At 43.3% G+C, this 27,760-nt stretch overlaps 1 protein-coding gene and 1 non-coding gene across 4 annotated transcripts in view; both read right to left on the bottom strand.

Moving 5' to 3' along the window:
• CTNND2 (catenin delta 2) overlaps positions 1–27,760 on the bottom strand; it is a 1,052,534-nt gene that overhangs the window by 330,674 nt on the left and 694,100 nt on the right. The gene's annotated exons all lie outside the window — the stretch shown is intronic.
• Positions 5,352–5,455, bottom strand: LOC145519298 (U6 spliceosomal RNA). Its single transcript, XR_014063709.1, has one exon. It is a non-coding gene; the product is annotated as a U6 spliceosomal RNA (small nuclear RNA).

The following is a 27,760-nucleotide window of genomic DNA, read 5'->3' as shown; positions in this document are numbered from 1 at the left end:
GTGCTGAACACACATCGTTCCCTTCACCTGACATCACACATCGTAAACCATCTCTCTGTTTCCAGCTCATTCACAAACCCCTACAACTCTGCGTTCAAGGGAAACAGTCATGTGAAACACGTGAAATGGAAGTTTGCCACGACTTCCAATTAATCAGGAGTCTAATCTGCACCAGCCCGTGGAGAATGCACTGAACGCAATGCATTTCTTCAAAAGACATTTTCCTAATTGTGTCTTCTAGTCGATTTACTGTCAGCAAGAGAAACATACAACTTGCAGATTGCTGAATATCTGATTTTAATGCCCAAGTCATCTGTTAGTTATACATGATCTAGAAAATGCAATTAAAGAATGGACTTAGTTGTTTCTCTGAAATTCAAAACTACCTTATTTATTTATATAATTATTTTACGTGGCACAGTTCTCCAGAACACAAAATAACTGCACACAAGAAGGAAATCACATGTCAAATTACAAAACGACATGCAGTGGGTTGCAGAGTGGTCCCTGAACACATGTATGTTCACATCCTAATCTTCAATACCCATGAATGTGACTGTATTTGAAACAGGGTCATTGTAGATGTAGTTAAAGGTCCCAACACAAAACCATCCTGGATTTAAGGTGGGTCCTCAGTCCAATGGCTGGTGTCTGCATAAGGGAAAGGAGAGGGGAATCTGAGACATAGATAGACACACAAGAAAGAAGGTGACGTGAAGTTGTAGGCAGAGACCGGAGTGATGTGGCCACAAGCCAAGGAACACTTGGAGCCACCTAGAGCTGGGAGAGGAGAGGAAGGATCCTGCTCTAGAGCCTTCGGGAGGAGCACAACCCTATGATACCTTGATTCCAACTTTTGGGTTCCAGAACTGGGAGGGCCTAAAGTTCTCTCAGTTCCATGGTAATCTGTTGTGGCAGCCCTACAAAACGAATGCACTATATTTTTGAAGAGAAAAAGAAAAACATGAAATAAAAATATTCTTTAATGTGTAGAATTACCTGAACATGCCTCCTTGCCTGTTTTCTCTCTCTGGAGCACTAGGAGAAAAGATTTTTTTAAAATAAAAGCAAACTCTAAGTACACAACTCAATAGACAAGTAGGTTCTGTAACATTCTTTAAGAAAATGTAAGCATTTAAACTCATTTGAAAAGACCCTGATTTTGGGAAAGATTGAAGGCGGGAGAAGGGGACGACAGAGGATGAAATGGTTGGATGGTATCACTGACTCAATGGACATGAGTGTGAGTAAACTCTGGGAGTTGGTGATGGACAGGGAGGCCTGGCCTGCTGCAGTCCATGGGGTCACAAAGAGTCAGACACAACTGAGCAACTGAACTGAACTGAAGCATTTGAAACTACCATTTTAATGAAGAACAACAGAAATGACTGGGTGGGTGTTTTAAGGAAGAATAAAAAATTGACTTAAAAAAATAATTCATTAATTAAAAAAAGAAAACCATAGAATAGCTTTAGTCCCAGAAACCACAAGGGTCACTTTCCAAGTGCTGCAGGGGATGGACATGGTGTGGGTGCTCTGGGCCTTTCCGCTTCGATGCTGCTGCACTTGGGTGGCGGCAGCTCTCCTATGCTCCATCCTCCCCAGACACCTAACTTCCCCCATGGTCCCTCCCCGACCTGTGCCGAAAGCCTGTCCCCACTTCCCTGCAGCTCATGCTGCTCACTCCTTCTCTTGACAACCTCCCCTCCACACCTACACTTTCTGTTCTACTCCAGCATCTTCTCAAAACGCCCCTGTGTCCTCCCCCTAGTCCCATGAACCACGATGTGGACTCCTTAATTTCTCACCAGCTCAGTCCTCCTGGTGCCATGACACCTGGACATCAGTATCAATGGTCATCTCCAGGGATGTGCAAACCCAGCGCTTCTGTGGCCTGGCCATTCGATTCAACCTTTCTGCAACACAGATGTGCTTTTTTCTTCGATCAGTGGCAGCACTTGAACTACCCTCATCTCTCTCCCCACTCTGACCCCTCTCTGGGGTTCCTTCACAGGTCCTGATTTTTTTCTGTCATTCACTTATTCCACATATATTCATGGGGCACCTGTTACGTGTGCCAGACATGGCAACAAATGGAGGAAGAGTCCTTCCCCCATGGAGCCCGCATCCTTTGGGGGAGGCAAGAGGTAGGGAAGACATAAAAGCCTGTCTGAAGTCCTAAGCACTAAAGACAATGAGCGGGGAATGAAATGGGAAAGGGCTGCTGTAAAAGCCAGTGTTCAGGGGAAGCCTCTGATGAGGTATTACCCTGGCTCCTGTCAGGCGAGGAGACGGGGCAGGGGCACAGATGGAAGCAGGGAGGTCAGTTCGGAAGATCGAGGTGTCTGCAGGTGAGTCACTGTAACACAGATGGGGACGTAAGCCTTGGGCCTGGATAAGCTTGGGGGAAATGAATGAAGATGGACAGAGAAGATGCCTGAAGTTTGTGCCTTGGGGGCCCCATTGGTCACCCCACCCCACCTTCTCAGCACACTGTCTTCTGGGACCTGAGCCCCTCCTGGTTGCCTTCTTTCACAGCCTCCTTTGATGGCCTCCCTCATTTCCTGATCTCTAAGTGATGGCGATCCCAGGGCTCATCCTGCTTCTCTTCTCTTCCTCACCTTCACCCCCTCCCCTGGGACTCCCATCTCATGTCATGACTTTCATCAGACGAGGGGCAGACTATGGTTGACAGTGTAACTTGTTGTCAAAACTGGTTCACTTCTGAGACTGATAATGACACTGGGGAATGAAGACATTGGGTTGTCTTGGGCACCTGAGAAAATACAGCTGCTTGGTTCTCTATACTAATGCCTCTTGGTTTTACACTGCTGATCCAGAGCTCCCTGTCTTCAAAAACTGGCTACCTGAGCCTCTGTGATCCTCCCCTCAGACATGTATGTGACATTTTACATGTAACGTGACTGAATAGTGACTGTGAAATTGACTCCAGAACCATTTCCCTCACCCTCTCCAGCATGTCAATGAATGACCGCCCCAATCTCGCAGTGGCCTGGACATAAAGCCGACTTTGAGATGCCAGCAAAGTCTGTCTCCTTGACCTTCAAAATATATGTAACCTAACCACTCCTGCCCCTCAGTTCTGCATCAGAAAGACCCAAGCTACCATCAACTCTACCCCAGATTTCTGCAATAGCCTCCTCAGCTACAGGCCTGCCTTCTTTGAATCTTCCCCTTTCAATCTATTTTCAAGTAAGGCAGCTAGAACAATCCACCCCAAAGCTAAGTAAGGTCTAAAAGTCTGGTGTCTTCTATTATGGAACTTAAGCTTGCCTTCCTTTCCGCATCACCTCTATAAGCAACATTTATTGTAAATTTCAGAAACTTACAATCCAGAAATACCTTACTGTACATGGCAAGGGGCACACAGAGACCAGCAAGTATGCATATCAATCTACTAAAAGCAGGCCAACATCCTGGGTGGACTAACAGATGTCCTAGTCTACTGGGGCTGGCATAACAAAGGACCACAGGCCCAGTGACTTAAACAGTACACATGTCACAGTTCTGCAGGCTGGGAAGTCTAAGATCGGGTGCCAGTCTGATGGAGTTCTGGTGAGGGCTCTCTTCCTGGTTTGCAGACGGCCACCTTCCTCCCAGGGTGCCAGAGGGAGAGAGCTTTGGCATACTTCCTCTTTCACAGAGACACCTGTTCCATCAGACCAGGACTCCAACTTATGACCTCATCTAACCTAATCACTTCTTCAAAGACTCTGTCTCCAAATACAGTCACATGTTGTGGGAGAGGGTTAAGGCTTCAACATAAATGTTTCTCAAAGAGATGATTCACTCCACAGCAACAGGCTGAAATGTCCACTTCCATGTTTCTCTCTTACTCTGTTACAATCACCAAATGCTTTCAGTTGTGCCCCTGGGGCCTCTTGTTGTTTAGTTGCTTAGTCATGTCCAACCCTTTGCAACTCCATGGGCTGCAGTACATCAGGGTTCCCTGTCCTTCACTATCTCCCAGAGCTTACTCAAACCCATGACCATTGAGTCGGTGATGCCACCCAACCATCTCACCCTCTGTTGTCCCCGTCTCCTCCTGCCCTCGATCTTTCCCAGCATCTGGGTCTTTTTCAATGAGTCAAGCTTCTTCCTCCCTCCAGTTTTTCTGTCAAGACGTCACTGAGCCCCAGCCCTGAAGATTCTATTAACTAGCCCAGTCTCCTTCTCCTGTACACCCTCAACCCCCTCCAACTGTGTGTCTCCAACTCCCAGGACACAACAATGAGCCAACAGGGAAGGGATGTGGATGGCAGTCGCTGGAGAAAGGCTTACTCCTGACCCAGGTGGGAGCAGGTACAGCAGCTTGGTATTGCCCCAAAAGTAGTGGCTAAGAAGTAACGAGAATATCAAGATTTATCCTCCATGAAATAATGCATGATTCCCTCATGTGAAATCAAGATAAATTAGAATGAACATGTAGATTGTTGGCTGCAAAAAAAAAACAAAAAAACCCCACTGTATCAAACATTTTATCTTTTTAGTCTTTTAGTAGCAGCTCTTTGTTCCTTGGGACAAATGTTTTCTTTACCTTTCAGAAATAATTACACAAGCCCAGTGAATTTCCCAGGAGATAAGTTCAGTGAGGGAAGGAAAGGTCATGTGTGTTTATACTGCTGACTAACAGGGATTCAGGCAGGTCGTGTTTTAGGAGAAGTTCATGAAATCCACCAGCTTTTGTAAACTGTTCCTTTGACTGACATTATTAGCCTACAAAAGGTGATTTGTGTGTGTGTTTGTTAGTTGCTCAGTGGTGTTCTACTCTCTGTGACCCTATGGACCATAGCTGCCAGGCTCCTCTGTCCATGGAGTTCTCCCAGCAAGAACACTGGAGTGGGTTGCCATGCCCTCCCTCCAGGGGGTCTTCTTGACTCAAGGATCGAACTCAGATTTCCTGTATTTCAGGCAGATTCTTTACCATCTTAGTCACCAAGGAAGCCCCATGAAAGGTGTTAGTGCTACTGCGTCAGACAATCATAGGAAACACCATTCCATGAAGCAACAGAAAATGAACAGCCAACAGCAAAAACTTGAAGGATTGTACAAATAAAGTCAACCTTTTGAGACTGAATCTGTTTTCCCATTATGTATATTGGTTTGCAAGGGCTGCTATAACAAAATAAAACAGACTGGGTGGCTTAAACAATACGCATTTGTTTTCTCACAGTTCTAAAGGCTGGAAGTCCAGCCAAGACCAAGAGGTCAGCAGATTTGGTTTCTTCTTCTTTTTTTTTTAATGCAGTAACATTGGTTTATGACATTATATAAGTTTACGTGTACACTACAATTTGACTTCTTGATACACTGTAGCATGCTTGTCACCAAAACATATGGGGCGCTTCATGAATTTGCATGGGGCCTTTGCCCAAGGACCTTGCTCATCTCTGTATCTTTCCAATTTGATTACATAAGTTGCTGAAGCGAGCATAGGGTTGGTTTCTCCTGAGGCCCTCTCTTTGGCTTGCAGATGGATGTCTTCTTTCTGTGTCCTTACACAGTCTCTTTTCTGTGCCTGCACGCCCTTGGCCTCTCATGTTCAAAATCTCCTCAAGGACACTCATACTACCAGATTAGAGCCCACCCTACTGAACTCATTTAAACATAATCATTTTTCAAAAACCTTATGTCCAAATACAGTCCCATTCCAAGGTATCAGGGGTAAGTCTTCAAAACATTAATTTGGCAGAACCCAATTCAGTCCATAATGTAGTACCTAACAAACACTTCAAAACTCAGTAGCTTGAAACAACAGTCATTTATTCTGCTCACAAATCTAATATGGGCAGGGCTCAGCAGGGATGGCTCATCTCTGCTCCAGGTTGGGTCATGTGAGGAGACTCAGGTGGGGTTGGAGAATCCTCTCTCCAGATGATTCAATACCACAGCTGGCAGGCTGGTGGGCATGGATTTTACCTGGGTACTCAGTGTGGGGCAGGGGTGATGGGTTAGAATCTCAGACCCATTAGCATTAACAGAAAACATTCTTGGGTCCCAAGAGGCAACAGCTCAAACCTCCTGCCTGACATTCCTGACCTGCCAGCAGGGTGACTGGTACGAAGGAGATGCTAAATAAACACTGGATTTTTGTTTTTAATAGATTTTATTATTTAGAGTAGCTTTATAAACTAAGTCATTAGTAAAACTGAGCAGAAGATAACAGAGATTTCTTCTATGTGCCCTGCCCCACACCTGCACAGCATCCCTGGTTATCAACACCCCCAAACCAGAGTGGAACCTTTGTTACACACGTTGAGCCAATGTGGACACATCATAATCACCCAAAGTCCATAGTTTGCCCAGGTTCAATCTTGATGATGTAGAAGCTATGGCTTTGGACAAATGTATAGGGAGTGACACATACCTACCATTACGGTATCACACCATGCAGTTTCACAGCTCTAAAAATACTTGTTTTTAAATAACCAAAGAAGGTATACTTAATAGGGAGACCCAAGAGGGTTGGCCATTAATATGCTACTCTCCCTTCTAGAAAGAAATGTCTAATTTGGGGGATGTTATGGGCCAGAGAATCACGTGCCCTTTCAAAAAACACTCTTTTAAAGACATTTTTTAAAAAGTGGGTTCCAAGAAGCTCCAAGTCCTCACTGAGATGAACGCTGCGGTCTTGGTTTACAGAGGACTATGAGTGACCGCCTGAAACCAGCACACCAAGCACCCACTTCCACGGCATGACTGCTGTGTCTCCCAAGGGGCTAGGAGTGAGTGTTGATTTAGGTCACCCAGGTGGGTGTGACTTAATCTCTTTCTTTGAATCGGTTAATGGTGATAAAAAAATAGACTTTCATGATTCAATTTTTTTTCATGATTTAAATATAAGTCTTGCATTTAATACTTACAGAACAATGAACCATGAATAAATATTATATTGGGAAATCATTACTTTTTATTTGTGGCTATGTAAATTTAACTACAACCTTAACTAACAACAGCGACTATGCCCACTACTGTGCCATTCACATGATGATATATTTTCGCCAGAGAACGCTCATGTTCAAACCTGTTGCAATATAGCATTTCTTTCTCCTCAAATCTTTTGAAGATGAAAGAGAGATAAATGAAGGCTCTAGAGCCAAGGTAACATGCTCCCCGATCTAATCTTCAATTGCTAGTTTTCAAATCCTCAAAAAATGCCATTACCTTACAATTGCTCTTCTTTTACCTCAGCCTCTTAGTAATTTCCCACCTGTTGACCTCCTCTCTCCACTCCTTAGCTATAAATACTTCGTATTTCTTGGATTCAGAACTGAGCCCAAGTCAAGACTTGGGTCTCCTTTCTACCGTTGCAATAACTCCTGCATAAAATCTGTTTTTGCTACTTTAACTGCTGTCAGCTTTGGCTCTGTTTGGCAAGCCTCGGTCTAAAAGTTTTCCTGAGCAAGGACAGAGGAAGATCAAAGCTCACGGGTACATCTGATAGCCGTCACTCTCAGACTACGTCTGACTCTTGGTACAATTTCGCCTGTGCTTATGAACCCGCCCTCCTCCCTGTGTACATCCTCCTTATGCCCAACCACTGACTCAGGAGGACTGGCTTTTATCTGGTGAGCAGCTGTGTAGTTACAGACTTCACGTATCTCTATCCTCTGAACTTCACAACATTCCTTTCAAAAAGGAATTACTATTCTTGCTAGTACTTCCTTCTGTATTTAACACACATGGCAGAAGAAAAAAAAAAAAAAAAAACTAAGCTGGGACTAAAAACAAGGACTGAGGTATAAAGTGGCCATTGGTATGGATGGATTAAACCATTAGATACTATTTTTAGAATTAACCTGTAATGATTAGAATTGGAAAGTCACATAATATGTACTAAGTTTTCTGGCCTCTGATTCTGTTACCAAATAAAAACTATATTTTAGGTTCTAATTCTCCTCCAGTATGTTTTTTCTCCTCTGCAATGTTTTCTTATATGTATCATTATTACTTAATTTTTGGATGACTTGCACAGTCCATCCCTGAGTTTTAGGAAATATTAGACATTTGAGAACTTTAAGAAATATTGAAAGGTGGGTGCATCAGAGCATTAGCGAAGAATACAGCTTCCACCCTTTGTGCAAAGTAAGCTCACAACCACTCTGGGTTTCAAAAGACAGGTTTCAAAGTAGATATACTAGTCTGACAGCTAGGGGGCATTCAATGGAAGAAGAGCCTCTGACAGAAAAAACAGGTTTTTGTTAAGTCTAAACAAAAACTTAGCCTCGAAAATCAAACACAAGTCTGTTTTAGAGACTGTTTTAGAGAAGTTTCTAAGAGCCCCAGGACTGGGAGGAGTTCAAGCTGACATCATGCCAGGAGGAGATCTGAACTCTCTCTGGACTGAGAGAAGGGTTCTGGAAAAGACTGGAGGAGAAAACCAAGAGGACATGGATGCTCCTGTGAGGTGCTAGACCACATTTTTTGCCCTTTAAGTTTAGGTACCCAAAGAGAGAAGGATTTTCCTTGCTTCAGTGAAGAGCCCCAAGGGGAAAAAGTGGAAGCAATGACAGACTATTTTCTTGGGCTCCAAAATCACTGCGATTGGTGACTGCAGCCATGTAACTAAAAGATGCTTGCTCCTTGGAAGGAAAGCCATGACAAACCTGGACAGCATAATAAAAGCAGAGACATCACTTTGCTGACAAAGGTGCATATAGTTAAAGCTATGGTTTTTCCAGTAGTCATGTACAGATGTGAGAGTTGGACCATAAAGAAGGCTGAGCACCGAAGAACTGATGCTTTTGAACTGTGGTGTTGGCAAAGACTCTTAAGAGTCCCTTGGACTGCAAGGAGGTCAAACCAATCAATCCTAAAGGAAATCAACTCTGAATATTCTTTGGAAGGACTGGTGCTGAAGCTGAAGCTCCAATACTTTGGTCACCTGATGAGAAGAGCCGACTCATTGGAGAAGACCCTGATGCTGGGAAAGACTGAAGGCAGAGAAGACGGGGGCAACAAGAGGATGAGATGGTTGGATGGCATCACTGACTCAATGGACACGAGTTTGAGCAAACTCTGGAAGACAGTGAAGGGTAGGGAAGCCTGCTGCAGTCCACGGCATCACAAAGAGTTGGACACGACTTAGTCACTGAACAACAACAACATATCTATTTAGTATGATGTTGTTATGGTTAATTTTATGTGCCAATACATACTCAGATATTTGGTCAAACATTACCGCAGATATTTCTGTTAAGTTATTTTTTAGATGAACAGACTTTGAGCAAAGCAGACTGCTCTCCATAATGCAGGTGGGCCTCATCGAATCAGCTGACGGTCTGAAAAGCAGACTGACTTTCTGGGAAGGAGAGGAAGTTCTGCCAGCAGACCTTCTTCAGACTTAAACTGCAACTCTTCCCTAGGTCTCCAGCCTGATGACCTACCCAGCAAATTTTGGACTTGCCCACAGGTCACAATTAAATTAGTCAATTCCTGAAATAAATCTCTCTCTTTATTGCACATCCTGCTGGCTCTGTTTCTTTGGAAAAGCTTGAGTCACAGAGATGCTGATGACATACCTGTCACAAATGCACAAAGCAGTTTCTGGACACACATATGTGAATGACATGCCTAGGGTTGTGCAAAGTGATGGTCTTTATTTCTCAGTGTAATAATGATTGGACCATATACAACCTTCATGGCAATGCAGAGGATGGTTTAAAATTCCCATTAATGTGCTAGAAATGCTGTGGGATGGACTTAGATAATTCTGAAGGTTGCATTTCAAGTGAGTTTCATTTTTCAGGAAAGTGAATATGCCTCATTTTCCAGCATGAAAAGAAGATGACTTGATTTTCCTCAATTATAATTTAAATCACTGGACCAGTTCTAAAAACCATACTGAAGTGTTACATCAGAATATAAACTCCACGTCAATCAGTTGATTCAATCAATGCAAATTACCCATTTTCCTGGGCTGCTGTTTTTTTATTTTGCAACAGAAAAAATAATTTATCTCCCAATGTGTATTATATTTTACAATGTTTTTTTTTCATTATGAATTAGAGAAAAATATGCTATGCTGGTTTCTGGACCATGTCAGACATCATTCAGGTGTGAACTTAAATAATTCAGTGCATTCTTAGTTACGTTGCTCTAGGCAGATTCATGGCTGCAGGTTATTTCTCTTTTTACATGAAACATTATGTCAATATTTATGGCGATATGGCATGAGAACCACCTACTGTATATTTAAAGCCCTGTGAGATCAGAACTACAAAAGAAACACAAACGCTAAGTGACACTGATATATTAAAAATCATCTACAGTCATGTTCTTGTTTTTGTATAGAAACAGCTCACAAAATGTTTTCCAGTGTGCCTTCAAGAAATTTCCTTAAAGACAACTTCGGAAAAACAATTGCTAATTAATTTTAACACCATGTCAATTATGCTAATAAAATTCTAATTAAAATCCTTGTGATGTAAATCAGTCTTTCTTTGTGTGTTGTATGTGTGTACATCTGTTAATTATTACACAGGCTATCAGCTGTCCAATACTTACTAGCTTTATCATGAATCTATACAGTGGGCTTTGCTGTATACAGATCTTCTGACTTACGCTGTTCTGCCTGCCATAAGCATGGGGCACATTAATGGTGAAAGCCTAATATTTATGGTACCAGGGAGGTCAGCTAATTGATGCTCATTAGGGAAATAAAACAAGCAGGAGACACTAGCTTTTTTTGAAAGACTAGAAACAGAGGATAGGGCAGTTTGGACATTATCATATTTCAGGGTGATTATATGTGATTGTACAATGAAAAATATATAAACCTACAGCAACTTCTATGCTATAAGATACGAGGGTTCCTTGGAGGGTATTTGTGCTACCCTGTGCCTCAATAGGTAAAGAATTTGCCTGCAATTCAGGAGATTTGGGTTCGATCCCTTGGTGGGGAAGATCCCTTGGATAGAAAACGGCAATCCACTCCATTACTCTTGCCTGGAGAATCTCATGGACAGAGGAGCCTAGCGGGCTAAAGTCCATGGGGTTGCAAGAGTTGGACATGACTTAGTGACTACACCATCACCAACATGGGGGTGAGGTGGAGTGTGTTCAGGACTTTGTAACTTTACATGCTTCTAAATATGGAAACACCAGCAAAGCAAGTATGTCCGTTTCAGCCCCTCCTACTTGCCTGGCCCTGTAGCTGGATGTGGGGACACCATATAACAAGACACAGACAGACCTTGCTACAAAGCAAGGTGCTTTACAGCAAGGACAGAAGCAGTAAGCTGAAAAATGGAATACGGACTCTACTGGGCTATAAAGAGCACCTCATTCCGGGTGAGAATCAAGGAGGGCTTCCTGGAGGAGACTGCATTTGAGCACAGTTTTAAATGTCATGGTGGCTGACAAAGAGAGGGCAGGAAGGCATTTCACATAAGGAGCAGCATTTCCTAAAGGCTCCTAAGTGAGAGAGAGCAATTTTACTGCGGGAACTGATAGCCACCATCTGTCGAAAATCCCCCTCTTCTATTGGCAAGTGAATTTGCAAAGCAGCATGGCTCTTGGGTGGTAGAAAAGCAACACCTGGTTTCAGGCTCCCTAGCTGCCAACCCTCACCGTGTAGGAAGAGAATAGATGCGGAAAGGACCCGGAACCTCCAAAAAGTAAACACTTTTTCTCGATGATGGGGTAGCCAAGTGGATGGTGAAAGCGCTTATATTTATATCCACAACAGCAATCAGCTTAAGACACTATCTTGTCATGAGTCTCAGGAGACACAGAAGCTAATTAGGATAATGAAACTTCCCAGGTTCACCACGGCACATGAGCAACTGGTCAACCCACTGATGTGTACAAAAGTGAATTCTGGGGAAACCACACACAGCACATATTTGCTGGTAAATCTGAAAAGCCTATAATTAGGATTTTGCCACTTCTAAATTCCACTGATGTTGGAAGAAAATGCTCAAAACCTAATGAGAGCAGAGGCAGACACGGAAGGCACTAAATCTCCTCTACGTTTATGGAAACACTCGGGACTGAATCCACATTTCAAAAGCAGACGCGCCTGAGGGACGTGTTCTCTGGAAAAGCTCGTCTGTGCGTGGGCCTCTTCTCCATGAGGAACCCGAGTTCTTGGTGATTTATCCTTCCCGTCGGCAGCATCTGTAATTCCCAGGCTGCCTTTACTACCAGATTCCTGAAGTGATGAGAAATCGGGGATGTAGTCTTTGTGTTCAGCCTTCTTCCAAGAGACATAAATAATTCAAGTGAGATAGAAAGGAAGTTTCTTCTGTGTAGAAAACAAATAATTTTCACCTGTAAATATAGTTGTATAATACTAAAAAATGTGGACACTCAAGGGAGTATTAGATAAATTAGTCCAACTAAAGAACAAGCCAGAAAGTCTGCAAACTAAAATCCATGGTTGGGGCTGTGTGGGATCCTGGAAGGAGCAGGCTGTGTTAGGATTCAGGATGCTGCATTTCATCCCTGCTTTTGTTATTTCATATACCTTGTTGCTGTTGTTCAGTCGTTAAGTCACATACGACTCTTTGAGACTCCATGGACTGCAGCATGCTAGGCTTCCCTGTCCTTCACCATCTCCTGGAGTTTACCCAAGTTCATGTCCATTGAGTTGGTGATGCCATCCAACCATCTCATCCTCTGTCATCCCCTTCTCCTCCTGCCTTCCATCTCTGACGGCATCAGGGTCTTTTCCAATGATTGGCTCTTCACATAAGGTGGCCAAAGTATTGGAGCTTCTGCTTCAGCATGAGTCCTTCCAATGAATATTCAGGGTTGATTTCCTGTAGGATTCACTGGTTTGATCTCCTTGCAGTCCAAGGGACTCTCAAGAGTCTTCTCCAGGACCACAGTTCAAAAGCATCAATTCTTCAGCTCTCAGCCTTCTTTATGGTTCACCTCTCACATCCATACGTGACTACTGGGAAAATCATAGCTTTGACTAGACGGACCCTTGTTGGCAAAGTGGTGAGAAGCTCCCAAGTCCAAGGCTGTGTGACAGACATGAGAGACACACAGGGCAGAGTAGAAGCTTCTCAGTCCCTCATGTCCCACGTCTAATTTCAGCCACCACTGCAGGGGACGTCTCCCTGTAGCTCAGATGATACAGGAGTATCTGTCAGGGTCTTGTACTTTCTGCCTGGGGTCATCACCAAAACCGCACCAGCCCACTTGGCTCCAAGTAAGCACAGCCCAGAAGTGCAGAGAAGTTAACGTCCCCAGGGAACCCACAACCACTGGAAGTTGATGGATAAACAGCCTCCTCCCTGGACCACTAGAGGAAGCGTTCCTCTGCTTCCTGCAATTCAACCCCTCACTCGGCACCTTGGCAGTGACCTTGATGGTCAACACTTAGGTTATTTACCCTTCTTCCCTGCCTCACTCTCCCATTTTCTGGGATCACCTAAGACATACACAATGTACACCCAAGGCTCTGTCTCAGTGTGGGATTTTAGAGGTCCCAACTTGGACCAGAGCTAGAGAAGATATCACCGAATTGGTCTGAATAACCAGGTGGCCTGGCAAAAGCAGGGTGGTCGGAGGGGTAGAGGAGGACAAGCTAGCTGAGCAAGCAGCAGGAGGAGAGGTTGGGGGTGGGGAGGTGAGCAGCGGGGCTATGCGGTAATGAGATGCTGAGATGCTGGCCTGAAGGCGGTCAGGATTCACCTTGGCCTGAGCATCTATCTCGAATTCTGCTGCTGCTGCTGCTGCTAAGTCGCTTCAGTCGTGTCTGACTCTGTGCGACCCCATAGACGGCAGCCCATCAGGCTCCGCCGTCCTTGGGATTCTCCAGGCAAGAATACTGGAGTGGATTGCCATTTCCTTCTCCAGTGCATGAAAGGGAAAAGTGAAAGTGAAGTCGCTCAGCCGTGTCCGACTCTTAGCGACCCCATGGACTGTAGCCTACCAGGCTCCTCCGTCCATGGGATTTTCCAGGCAAGAGTACTGGAGTGGGGTGCCATTGCCTTCTCTGTCTCGAAGTCTGAGAACCCTGCTATTTCCCACGCAGCCAGGCAGTCCGCTAACCTCACTTCTGCCGGGACACAGTGCCCAAACTGCTGCTGGTTTTCCCACTTTTTTCTGGCAACATAGGCTAGGAAATACATTTGCTTGGCAGCCATGCTTATGTATATGTATACATAGACATACGCATATTTATATTTATTAGGTATTTATTGGGTATATAAATGAACAAAAAGGTCATAAACTTCATTCTTACTACATGTGATGTAAGCTAACCCCTTCCATTCTGTCATGTTCTCTCGGTTCTCTCTTTGACTCTTGTTTTACAAAACTGATTTCACAACCCTTACTAGTTGGTTGCAATCTGCAGCTTAATAATCATGAGTCTAGACCAGTCTTCCTAGAATTCCGAGAAACCGCCCTTCCTGTCTGTGCCTTGCTGTCTTGCTTGGTAAAATAATGAAGAGGAGACAGCCTGATGATAGAAGCTCTTTCTGCCTTTCAAAGAGTTTTATGCGTTGATGTCAAATTCATAATAAAATGTCAGGTCATACACTCATATTCCATTAATTTTAGTAGCTAACAGAAGACACAGTTTAAATGAAAAAGCTAGGTGCTGTGTTATATTTTTTTCCCAGAAGATATGTTTGCCAAGATGTTACATACCCTTTTAGCAGTATTATAATTTATATTCAAAATTAGGATACACAGTAACTACCCTACACACGAACCTTAAAGCTGTGAACTTTCAAAGCTGCGAATGTGCAGTCCATCAACGTCAGGCATGAGTGAAACTGCAGCTGGCCCTCCGTCTCCTATTGCTGATAATTCTTCAGCTCTACCATCTCCCACCTCTTCTCCCTCCTCCAGTCAGTAATTCTTCTTGCCTTTTCACTTGATGCCAGCCCCAGCATGCCAGCTGTTTTACTGTACTACTGTACTTTTCAAGGTATTGTAATATTAAAAAATCTTTATTTTTGCATCTCTCTGTTTTTTATGTATTATTTGTGTCAAAGTATCATAAACCTATTACAGTACAGTATTATACAGCCTATTGTGTCAGCTAGGTACCTAGGCTAACTTTGTTGGACTGATGAACAAATTCGACTCATGAAAGCGCTCTTGGAATGGAATTTGCTTTTATGCAGAGGACTTTTCATTTCTTTATCTCGGATATATTCGAGGCTTTAAAAAAATCAGTTCTGCTTCTCACACTGTTCTCCTCGCTCTATTGGCCTAAAAGCAATCACGTGTCTTTATAGTTAACAGTCCCCTCTGTCCAGCCACAGACATCCTGCCAGGCTCAGCTGGGAAGCTCTCCCTTCCTGCCCTCCTCCTTGGCTCTGTCCCACACCACTCTAGTCTCATCAGATCCTGGGGCTGTCTTCTGTTTATGCGGCTCTGAGCCCTTGAAGAACAGAACCTGTTATTCTCAGGACTCAGAGCATCTAACACAGTACCTGACTCGATGCAGGGGACCATCAAACATCCACAATAGCAATGAAATACATCTTGTCTTTGATAGTCTCACTCCGATGTTCCCGGGTGCTCATATCTCAAGCCCTGATGCCATTTCTCACAGAAAGAGCAACTGTTTACTAGCACAGTGAAAATACTCTGCACTTTCCAATTAGACTGCCTATGGCATCGTCTTTATCGAATTGAATTTGGTCAGAAGAACAGTCGTTGAGTATTGGGGGAGCTGTTTATAGTCTACTCAGAAGGGAGCGGTTCCGCACATCCCCCACTGTGCCTCAGGAACATATCCTCATTCTCCTGCAGATCAAGTTCTGAAGTATCTTTTGTGTCAATCAGAATCCTTTGGTCGCAAGTGACAACAACACAAGCAAAAAACAAAATGCAAGCAAACAACAACACTGGCTCCCCCGGCCAGGGGAGCTTACAGCAGGCCCCGCAACCTGCAGAAGGGCAGGCTCAGCAGGAGCCCAGGGCCCCTCTCTCCTGGGTCCCCATCCCTGCTTCTCTCCAGATGCTGCGCTTCACCTTTTCTAAGGACTGCTCTGCTCCGGCTCCTCACTCTTCACCACCAGAGAGAAGCACACATCACCCTTTTCGGTCCCAAGTCCAGACATTCCAGGGAAGGGCTCCCTTGGGCTCCACCTGGGTGCCGGGCTGCACTCCAGAGCACTGCTGTGGGCAGGCGGTGAGACGCTGTGATTGGTCGCCTCTGGAAAAATCACCATCCTCCTGAGAAAAACCACCATCCTCAGAAAACGGCTGCTCCCCTGGCAACCACGTGGATGGAGCAGAGAGAAACACATTTCCTAGAAGAGAAGCAGCTACTGTTCCGGACACAGAAACTGATGGATGTGTACAGAACAGCCTGGGAGCGTAACTCCATTTTCAATCCTTTTATGATACTAATTCCTAGCAATTTCCCCCACTTATGGGCAAACAACCACTCTTTTACCACATAAGTCTCTTTAAATAATTTAAATTTGCATCTCAGCCCTTAAACCAGACTTTAAGCTGTATGGGAAGAAAGTGGGCTTTTAATTTTGTTTAGAACTAATCACAGTGATTGTGTCTTCTCAGCCCTTTCGATTTGCTGCCCACATAGCCGTTGACAGGGCATTCTGCACCCAACTTTAGTTTCAACAATAGTCTTGGATAATTTCTACTTCCACCATGTCATTATTCCTTCAAATAATCACTTTTATGTTGAGATACATTTTATCCATATATACCTGATCTCATAGGAATAAATATCCCCAATTTCATGGAGTTAGATAAACAAATGATCCTGAATGCAACCAGAATTGACCTTCAGAGAGGACCTTTAAAAACTACAAAAAGGATCATATAAAAGGATGTGTTTCACTGAGGACATTTGTTTGACCCAATATCAGTCTTTCTATATGATCTCTGGAATTGCTCCTCACTCTCAGATCCCTCTTTTACATGAAAAGAGATAAGTGAAAATCTGAGTCTTTTAAAAAGACTCTTACCGGCTTAGCAAAAAAAGTAACCTTGGCTATTTCTTTAACTTATATAGTAAAGCAGGATGGGCTTTCCTGGGGGCTTGGTGGCAAAGAATCCACTTGCAATGCAGAAGCTGCAGAAGAAGCAGGTTCGATCCCTGCGTTGGGAAGATCCTCTGGAGAAGGAAATGGCAACCCACTCCAGCACTCTTGACTGGAGAATCCCATGGACAGAGGAGCCTGTCGGGCTACAGACCACAGGGTCGCAAAGACTGGGACACAACTGAAGAGACTCAGCACATGTGCTCAGTAAAGCAGGATATGCTGGGCCCTAAATAAGGGACATGGGATGGTTGCTAGTTTGGTGAGGTTTAATTGTCCTGCTGACTTGAGCAAAGTCCCAGGGAATTAACATTTCACCTGCATTAGGTCTGGACTCATGAAGTTAAGCTACTGGAGAGAAAGAAGTTGAACATGTGCAAAGAATCTGAGACAGAGGGATCAAGCATTAGCCATTTTTGGGGTGTCGTGGCTGACATCGGATGCTTCCCTGACATCACTAGGTCACTGCTTCTGACCCAGGTTCCCTCCAAGTGGGATTCCTCCACCTGGCAGGTGATGTCAACTAAAGGCAAAAGGCTTCTTTCCACAAATCTGTTACCTCTAAATTTCCCTTTCTCAGTATTTTTCCACAGTACCAGGTTTTCCCATTATTCGAGGCTAGAAATTTTGGAGTAAATTTCAATTGTCCTCTCCCTGTTTATGTTCAGTCTCCAAATACCATCATAATTTCTGCACAGGTCTTCTCTTCTTCTTTGGTAAGATTTTTCCCTTTCCTGTGGGTGAATCTATCATCTTCTGAGTTCCCTGTGCCAGTGAGTGCCCACCACTTCCAACTCCTTATGCAATCATTTCCAGATTAGACTTCCTAAAATGCAGCCCTGCACATGCCAATTACCTGCTCAAAGCCCTCAGTGCTTTCCTGTTGACTTTAGAGAAAAAATTCAAGAAAAAAGTCTGGTCCTCTGCTACCTGCCTCCAACCTATGTCTCCAGATGAATCTCTTGAATTCCCTCATGGCTGTTGTCAATTCAGTCTATTCATTTTTCTCCAAACATGTCTCTAGTTCTACAACCTGTCAATTTCCCAAATCTTTGATAAACTTGAAACAAAAATTACCTGAATGCCTGGCACAAAATAGTCAGCCGACAAATGTCTATGGAATGAATGAAACCATTCATAACAACATAAGAATGAAACCGTATGTCCGTGACATACAGACCAAGTTTTTTTTTTTTTTTTTTTTTTTTGATGACTGGCAAAATTTTATCTCAATCCCACGTTTCTCATCAGGATTTCATTTACAATTTTTACTTGATATACCAACCAGATACAAAAAAAAAAAAATTCTAAATTACAAAACAAAGCACTCCCCGGATCCCTCCAACTCTGTTCCTCCTTTTGAGTTTCCATCTCAGTCCATGATATTTTGATCCAGTTGTCAAAACCAGAACCTCAGAACTGTCCTTATTTCCACCCTCTCCCAATCACCATTTAAGAGTTACTTACATGGCAATATGACAAAAAACCATAGAAAAACCTTACATTTTGCTGTTGTTCAGTCACTCAGTCGTGTCTGATTCTTTGTGACCTCATGGACTGCAGCACAGCAGTCTTCCCTGTCCTTCACCATCACCCAGAGCTTGTTTAAACTCACATCCATTGAGTCGGTGATGCCATCCAACCATCTTGTCCTCTGTCATCCCTTTCTCCTCCTGCCTTCAGTCTTTTCCAGTATCAGGGTCTTTTTGAGCTTAGTAAATGCTATGGGTTGAGCTGTACCACCCCAAATCCATCTGTTGAAGTCCTAACTTCAAGTACTTCAGAATGCATCTCCAGGGACATCCCAGGTGGTCCAGTGGAACGCACCTTGCAAGGCAGAGGATGCAAGTTGAATCTTTAGTTAGGGAACTAAGATGCCACATGCCACAGAGCAACTAAGCCTCCACACCACAACCGGACAGTCTGCCTGCAACTAAGGTTTGAGACACCCAAATGTATAACTAAATAAAACGAAAACAAAGACCAAAAGAGGCATCTCTATTAGACACAATTAGTTAAGATGAGGTCCTCCTGCAGTAGGTCCGGTATGACTGGCTAGAGTCCTTATAACAAGGGGCCATTTGGGCACTTAATATTTTGGCCACCTTATGTGAAGAGCTGACTCACTGGAAAAGACCTTGATGCTGGGAAAGATTGAAGGAGAAGGGGGCATCAGAGGATGAGATGGTTAGATAGCACCACTGACTCAATGGACATGATTTTGAGCAAACTCTGGGAGATAGTGGAGAACAGAAGAGGCTGGCATGCTGCAATCCATGGGATCACAAAGAGTCAGACATGACTGAGTAACATGTAGGTGTAGACATGGACATGGGGAAAAAAACACCACAAGCAGTCTGGTGTTTCCTGAAGCTACCAGAAGATTCTCCCTTGGCGCCTTTAGGAGGAGCATGACCTTGCCAGCACCTTGATGTCAGACTTCCAGCTTCCAGAACTGCAAAACAGTCCATTTCTATTATGTAAGCCCCTCAGTTTGTGGCACTTTGCTTTGCCAGCCCTAGTAACCTGATAGTGTGAGTCCTAGCCAGTGAGCTAGAAGGTTTTTCAGACTGACAATTCTTTAATGCTCACAGTAGCCAGGGAGTCATCTACAGTTCGGGGTTCACACACCATTACCCCATTTTCTAGCTGGAAACAAATGCTCAGAAAAATTAAGTACCAAAGCCATCACCCAGATATAGATAGCAGAGAAAACCAAAATATCTGTGATTCTAAAACTCAAGTTCATATCCACTCTGTTCCTGACCCCTGGAAGACCTCTCCTGACACCATCCCACGCTGGGACAAGGTCACACAGGTGGCCCTTCCACTGTTTCAGTTCTCTAAACTATAGTTTCCGTTAAAGACATTTCTTAGGGTGGCTCAGCTGGTAAAGAATCCTCCTGCAATGTGGGAGACCTGGGTTCAATCCCTGGGTTGGGAAGATCCCCTGAAGAAGGGAAAGGCTACCCACTCCAGTGTCCTGGCCTGGAGAATTCCATGGACTGTATAGTCCACGGGATCACAAAGAGTTGGACATGACTGAACGACTTTCACTTTCACTAAGGTGCCACATGGAAATAGAAACTTGAATAAGATAATTCACTGTATTTTAGACGAAGCCCATGTTCACCAAAAGGTCCCAAAGACAACCTTATTTTTATCTAATTTATCAGACATGCTATTTAAAATGAAACGAGTCATAAACACATTGAACATGCTTGGCTGCATCTTTTGTACTGTTTCTTTTACGAGGCAAACACGCTCGTGCTCAAAGAAATTAAAATGATAGCATCATGCTATGCACAAATAATGAAAATTAAATCCTGAAAACATCTCAAAGTTGATATTTTGTCTTAATATGTAGCGTGTGAATGAACGAAACTGCAACCAACAACCCAAAGACTGACTCGCTATTTCAAAGAGAGGAATGATGAAAACTGCTGAATACAGAGCATTACTGCCTTTTCTTTAAGCATTATCTTAAACACTACTCAAAGAAATGTGTGCTTTTTTTTCTTTTTAATATCCTAGGGCAGTATTGTGAGTTTTTCTATAAACTTCTCTTTGAGGGAAAGCAGTACTCAACACAACACAGACCAGGATTAATCTAGAAAAGGCAGTTCTCAAAGTCTGGTCCAGGAACCCCTGGACTCCTTTCTGGGAATCTTGTAAGGATAAGACGACCGTCAGATGGACAGTTAAGATTTTATTTGCACTTTCAACTCTGTGGACATTCCCACTGAAACTGCAGAAACAATGATGGGTAAAATGGCTAGTACCTTCACAGGAATCAAGCCAGTGACATCACACTGTCTTGGAGCTGTTATATCCTTCATCGTCACATGCTCGCAATTAAAAAAAAAAAAGAAAAAAAATGCCAGTTCCAATTAAGAATGTCCTTGACATACAGTAAAAATCGATTAATTTTATTACATCTTGACCCTTGATTGCACTTCTCTTTAATATTCTGGGTAATAAAATGGAAAACACACATAAAGTTCTGCTTTATGATGGTTTTCTCCTGGAGAAGCACTTACTTGTATGTTGAGTTGTGAAATGAACTAGCTGCTCTTTTCATGAGACACTAATTTTACCCGAAAGAAAAGACTGACAGACAAGCTACAGTTACTCAGTCGTGGGTAGATGCAGGCATTTTCTTATGGATCTAATGACACAGGAAGGGTCTCTCATCAAGTAACGAATAGTATTCACACATTCATGAGAATATTAGCACGTGGAAAAGCCTGGAATGCCGACCTTGAATTTAAACACTTCCCAGTACTTACAGACTTTCTGAGATTGTTGGTAAAACTAACAAATGTGACTTGCAAAAATGTATCATTTAATGAAATATATCAACATTTAGAATATCTTCATAACCAGCTATATATGCTAACACACCCATGCATAAAAGACCCATTCAATGCATTTATGATCCATTCAAGATAGAGCAATGGATTTTAGGTAACGTGAAGTTCATTGCAATATCTGAAAACTCCTTACTTCTACTAACCTTTAAGAAACTAGAACTTACAGAATTTTGGTATAGTATCATAAAATATCTACCATTACCTAAAAAGCTATGAAAACAATCCTTCATTTTCCAACTATATATCTGTGTGAGATCAGATTTTCTTCTTGTATTTCAAATAAAATATATTATAACAGACTAAACAAAGAAGCAGATATAAGACCACAGGTGTCTTCTATTAAGACAGACAGTAGAATATATAAAATAATCAACAAGGACCTACTGTACAGCACAGGAAACATGAACCAGCACTCTGTAATAACCTTTAAAGGAAAAGAAGCTATAAAGGAATAGATACATGTATATGTATAACTGATTTACTTTGCTGGGCTTCCCTCGTGACTCAGCAGTAAAGAATCTGCCTGCAATGCAGGAGACCCGGGTTTGATCCCTGGCTTAGGAAGATCCCCTGGAGGAGGGCACGGCAACACATTCCAGAATTCTTGCCTGGAGAATCCCAGAGGAGCTTGGCAGGCTACAGTCCCTGGGGTCACAAAGAGTCGAACAAGACTGCAGCGACTTAGTGTGCACACTTGAAAAGAACACAAGATTGTAAATCAACTCTAATCCAATATAATATTTTAAAAAAGGCAACAGACTGAATTTTGGGGGGGGTCCTTGTGTTAAGTCACTCAGTCGTGTCTGACTCTTGCAACCCCATGGACTGTGTAGTCTGCCAGGCTCCTCTGTCCATGGATTCTCCAGGCGAGAATACTGCAGTGGGCTGCCATTTCCTTCCCCACAGGGGGATCCTTATATTACTCCTATTTGGCTTTTTCTCGTTGGTCAGGGAAGCCCTTTCATAACCCCTAGAAAAGTTCCTAAGAAATGATTTGAAAGTCAACAGTTTAATACATCTGAGAGAGTCATGTAAGTTGCAAAACCCAAGAAACTAGTCACTGTTTAATTAAATTATTTTGAAAATATCAGCAAAAAAGCGACACAGAGATTTTTCAAAAATATAAAAGAATGTCATATTTCAGAAAATATAGTTATTTTAAAAGAAATATTTACTTTGATATATAATGGGTTTATTATGACTAAAATGAAATCTTAATGAATATGTTACATTGCATATTTAAACTTTTCAATTTTAACATCAGATACTGTAAATATTAGAGGCTTCCCAGGTGTCTCAGTGGTAAAGAATCTACCTGCATTGGCACGAGAGGCAGGAGACATAAGTTCGATCCCTGGGTCAAGAAGATTCCCTGGAGGAGAAAATGGCAACCCACTCCAGTATTGTTGCCTGGGAAAACCCATGGATAGAAGAGCCTGGCGGGCTATAGGCCATGGGGTCACAGAGTCAGACTGATTGAGCGACTGATCATGAATGCACAGTATGTATTTATAGGTGTAACTTACATAGACAAAAGCTTTTTGAGCTTTTCTGTATTTATTTAGCCTGTTGTAGAGGGGAAGAGACCAACATGTCTGAGAACCACTGTCCCAGAGGATTCGGGTGAGAGGAGTGAAGACTAGGAAGCAATTGACTAAAGTATGCAGCAGTCTGAATTTTATTTCAAGACACAGAAATGTATTAATATTTCACCCCATCAGCAAACCAATTTCCAAGGGACCATTGTTTTTAGTTATTTTCACCTAAAAATGCACAGTGATAATTGAGATTAAATGTAAACACCATCACCCTAATGTTTAAATACCAGTTAGCACCTTACAGCCTGCAGTCCATGGGGTCACTAAGAGTCAGGCATGACTTAGGAACTGAACAATAACAAACCTGGACAAGCTGGCTGACAAAGGAGTTTGGTGCTGAGCTGCTGCTGCTGCTGCTGCTGCTAAGTCGCTTCAGTCGTGTCCGACTCTGTGCGACCCCATAGACTGGTGTTGAGCACAGCCTTACAAAGTCGTCTTTCTTTCCTTTTGCCCAAGGACATAGCATTTCTAAGTTAGTAACTTTCACATAAGGAGCTAAGCCACTGAAACTGCATCCAGTCATCAAACGTTCATGACTTAACAAAAGCATGACCATTTTTAAATTACAACAAAATCCTTAGGAAGTAAATGGTTGTCTTTTGTTGTTGTTTAATCGCTAAGTTGTGTCGGACTCATTGCGACCCCGGGGACTGCAGCCCACCAGGCTCTTCTCTCCATGGGATTTCCCAGGACAGAATACTGGAGTGGGTTGCCATTTCCTCCTCCTGGGGATCTTTCTGACCCAGAGGTTGAACCCGAGTCTCCTGTATCTCCTGCATTGGCAGGTGGATTCTTTACTGGTGAGCCACCTGGGAAGTCCCCTTTTGTTTCCTAAATAGATGCTAAAGCTTGGAAAGGAATGTATAAGTTGAAAAGCAAAACTCCTTTTCTTCTAAACTCTTTATAGTTTAATATGTAAATAATTAGATGATCTCTCATTTAGCTATGTCTCTCATCAAGCTAGCTCTATTAATTCAATCATCTTGTTTCTGGTGGTCTTATCTACAAACAAACACGCTCCTAACAGGGAATTTTTAAATTGTTTCTACCAGATCTATTTGCATAGTCAATATAAAAATGTGTTTCGGGGCACAGGTTATAACCATGAATCCAAACTCCATCACATACATCTGAGTGATGCTGAGCAAGCGACACATGTGTCTGCATCTCAGCTTCCTCTGCTATGAAATGGGGCTAGTGATAGTACTTCACAGGGTCTGGTGAGAATTAACATGAGTTCTGTTTGGTGAGCACTTCAGAACAATGCCTGGTGTGTGGCGGTCACTTATTACAACACAGCTGATAAATATGTTTACTTGGGTCATCTTTCTATTCCCAGAAACTCTTGTACAGATGGATAATGGCTCCCTCTGGCTATGAGTTAAGAGTCTCTTTAGTGGATTATGTCAGGAGAGGATAAAATGATATACTTGCATCTCCATCAGGTCTCAGTCAACTCTTCAGGCTGTCTTTCTATTTGCTTCTTTTTCTCTTTGCTGTTGTTCAGTCGCTCAGTCATGTCTGACTCTTTGCAACACCATAGACTGCAGCACGCTAGGCTTCCCTTCCTTCACCGTCTCCCAGAACTTGCTCAAACTCATGTCCATCGAGTCGGTGACGCCATCCAACCATCTCATCCTCCGCCATTCTTCTCTTCAGTATCTGTCTTGTTTACTTGCCAGTTCATAGGCTTTGGATTGGCTGTTCTACACTGTTTTGTCTAAATTTTGATATTCAAATTGTGACGGTTTAACTATCATTTCTGTACTTGTCACACACACAAGCACACACCAAGCTCTTTTCACATTTGTTATCTCGAGAAGCTGACAACTCAACACAGTCACCACCATCTCACAGCTGAAGAGAATGAGCCTGAGCACAGAAAGGATCTCGCCCAAGGTCACAAAACTCAAAGCAGCTGACGCAAGGCCACTCATGCTTTATGGCTCCCATTTCACATGTGCCAAGGACACACTTCGTTGTGCTGACACCCCTGAAGAGCGGCAGCCTTTCCTGTTGTCATCTTTGTGGGTTTTCTATTCTCCACTTTCATCATCTTGAGAGAATCTGCCTCTCAACCTACCAGCGGGATCGGTGGGTTGTCTGGGGTAGACACCATTAGGGGCCATACTGTTCCTCTGCTGAGGTGGGTCTGGTTCCTTGCTGAGGGCACTTCCAGACTAAGGCCACCAAGGAAAATGACTGCAAAGCCTTGACTATTAGAACACTGGGGGCCTTGGCCAGCCACGAGGAGACTGCAGATAGCTCAGCTCCTTAATCATGGGGTAGTGAGGGAGATTCAGAAAGAGCAGGCCCCATCAGTGTGTCTCATCAGTCACACATCTTATAAAAACGGGGCCTTTTATGTTTGCTGATTGATGGGTATGAAACATACACGTGAAACAATTGCACAGGATGTTTTCAAAAGAAACAGCCTTCCTGGTTGTTGTTGTTCAACTGTTCGCTTCTAAGCTTGATCACCTTGAGTGCTATGGAGTCTGTGGTCTCTGGGGGAGCACAGACCCTCTTCCAGGAGGTAGCTCAACCTCCCATGTCCATGGCATCATGAATCCTATGGATAACACTCAGATTCTGTGAATGGAGAAAATAAATAAGGTTCCCTGGTCTTATGAGAAGAGAGTAGGATGATGATTCTGGAGGAAGAATGTGTTAAAACTTCACTGAAAGGCAGAGTAGGTAGAGGAAACACAGGTTTTGTCATGTCTGGGGAATTTAAGTGGAGAAAACTATTCTGCCTCATGCGCCTCTAGCCCTCGGTCATCACTGGCAACCTCAGAATGCTTGTTGTCGTATTTTCACGATTCCTTAGGTCCAGTCATCCTCCCCACCTGCTCCATTTCTCCTGGGGGTTTCCAACGTAAGGACCAAGCTAGGACCTCCACTGACTACAGAAACCCCTCAGCACCCACACCCTCATCCAACCCAGAAGTTTCCAGATTTAGCAAATAAACAAACAGGATGCCCAGTTAAACTTGAATTTCAGACAAACAAGTTTTTAGTGTAAGTATGCCCCATACAATATTCGGGACATAGTTATATTAAAATGTGTCTGTATATCTGTTCTTTAAACTCATGGTTGCCGGGGGTGGAGTGGGGGAGGGATAGTTAGGAACTTTGGGAAGGTCATGTACACACTGCTCTATTTAAAGTGGATAACCAACAAAGACCTATTGTATAGCACATGGAACTCTGCTCAATGTTACATGCCAGTCTGGATGGGAAGGGTGTTTGAGAATGGATACACGTATACGCATGGCTGAGTCCCTTCATTGTTCACCTGAAACTATCACAACACTATCGGCATCCCCCAATACAAAATGTTTTCGCTATTAAAAAAAAATTGCATGTCCCATCTGTTGTCTGGAAGCCCTAGATCCATCCACTATCTTTCCAGCCCCTCCTCCTCCTGCTCCTTGAGGAGCCCCATCCTCCTAGTCCCATTCCCTGAAGGGAACAGGCTTTTTGAAATAAGGAGCAGGTAGGGATGGTCTCCTCAGACAACATGGGTCTGGAGCTCAATCTTCCCCTGAAATTACAGACGGTAGAGGGGGAGGTAAAAAAGGGAAAAAAAAAGCCAAACAGTAACTAATAACTTACTATGTGATCCTCCCACCTCTGCTTCCTTATCTGTTGTTGTTCAGTCGCTAAGTCACATCCGACTCTTTGCAACCTCGTGAACTGCAATATGCCAGGCTTCCCCGTCCTCCACTATCTCCTGGAGTTGCTCAAACTCATATCCATTGAGTTGGTGATGCCATCCAAGCATCTCATCCTCTGCAGCCCTCTTTTCCTTTTGCCTTCAATCTTTCCCAGCATCAGGGTCTTTTCCAATGAGTCAGCTCTTTGTATTAGGTGGCCATAGTTTTGGAGCTTCAGCTTCAGCAGCACCCCTTCCAATGAATATTCAGGGTTGATTTCCTTTAGGCTGGATTGGTTGGATCTCCTCGCAGTCCAAGGGACTCTCAACAATCTTCTCCAACATCACAGTTCAAAAGCATCAATTCTTCAGTGCTCAGCCTTCTTTATGGTCCAACTCTCACATCCATACATGACTACTGGAAAAACCATAGCTTTGACTATATGGACCTTTGTCAGTGTCCTTATCTAGGGTCCAGAAAACAGGAAACAGCTTTAGTCCTCTCAGTTGGAGTACCTAAATGGACTAGGAGATTAAGTAGATTCACAAAGAAGATTCCAAAGCCTGTGATTCCAAGGACTGAGGTGTGAATCACAATGGATCTATATTATCATTGGAAAAACTTAATGCAAATAACTGTGAACAGATTGCTTTTAAAGGAGTTTCCCAAACTTTATGCTCTTTCCCCGTTTTGCTCTTCTCCAAGATGCCAAAAGAGATAAAACAATATATTCTTCTTCCTGAAGATTCATCATTGCAAAAGAAGAAATCACAACATTTTGAGATCCTCACCCTTCACGACAGTGAAGGACCATTTGCAAGTAGGCAGGGGGTGAGTGAAAACACTGTTGTCCCAATGCTAAAATGTGCATTTTTATATTAAAATCACACACTACATGGCTATTACAAACATTGGAAGCTTTACCTGGTCTTGGCCCTCCTACCTCAGCAAAGAAGCAAAGGTTCCATTCTTTGAACACTCAGTTGCCCTGGATTTTCCTATCATCTCTCCTATAGAAATGACACTTCCCTTGGAACACATTGACCTTTCCTGCCCTGTCATGTTCTATTCCTGGTTGGTTTCAACTTGAATGACTGTGTCCTCAGGAAAATGGGTAAGTC

Source organism: Giraffa tippelskirchi, chromosome 8, assembly GCF_054371585.1.
Source record: "Giraffa tippelskirchi isolate mGirTip1 chromosome 8, T2T-mGirTip1v1.2.pri, whole genome shotgun sequence".
NCBI classification, from domain to species: domain Eukaryota; kingdom Metazoa; phylum Chordata; class Mammalia; order Artiodactyla; family Giraffidae; genus Giraffa; species Giraffa tippelskirchi.
Note: the sequence above shows the minus strand (reverse complement) of the source record. Positions and strands in the feature narration are given on the sequence as shown.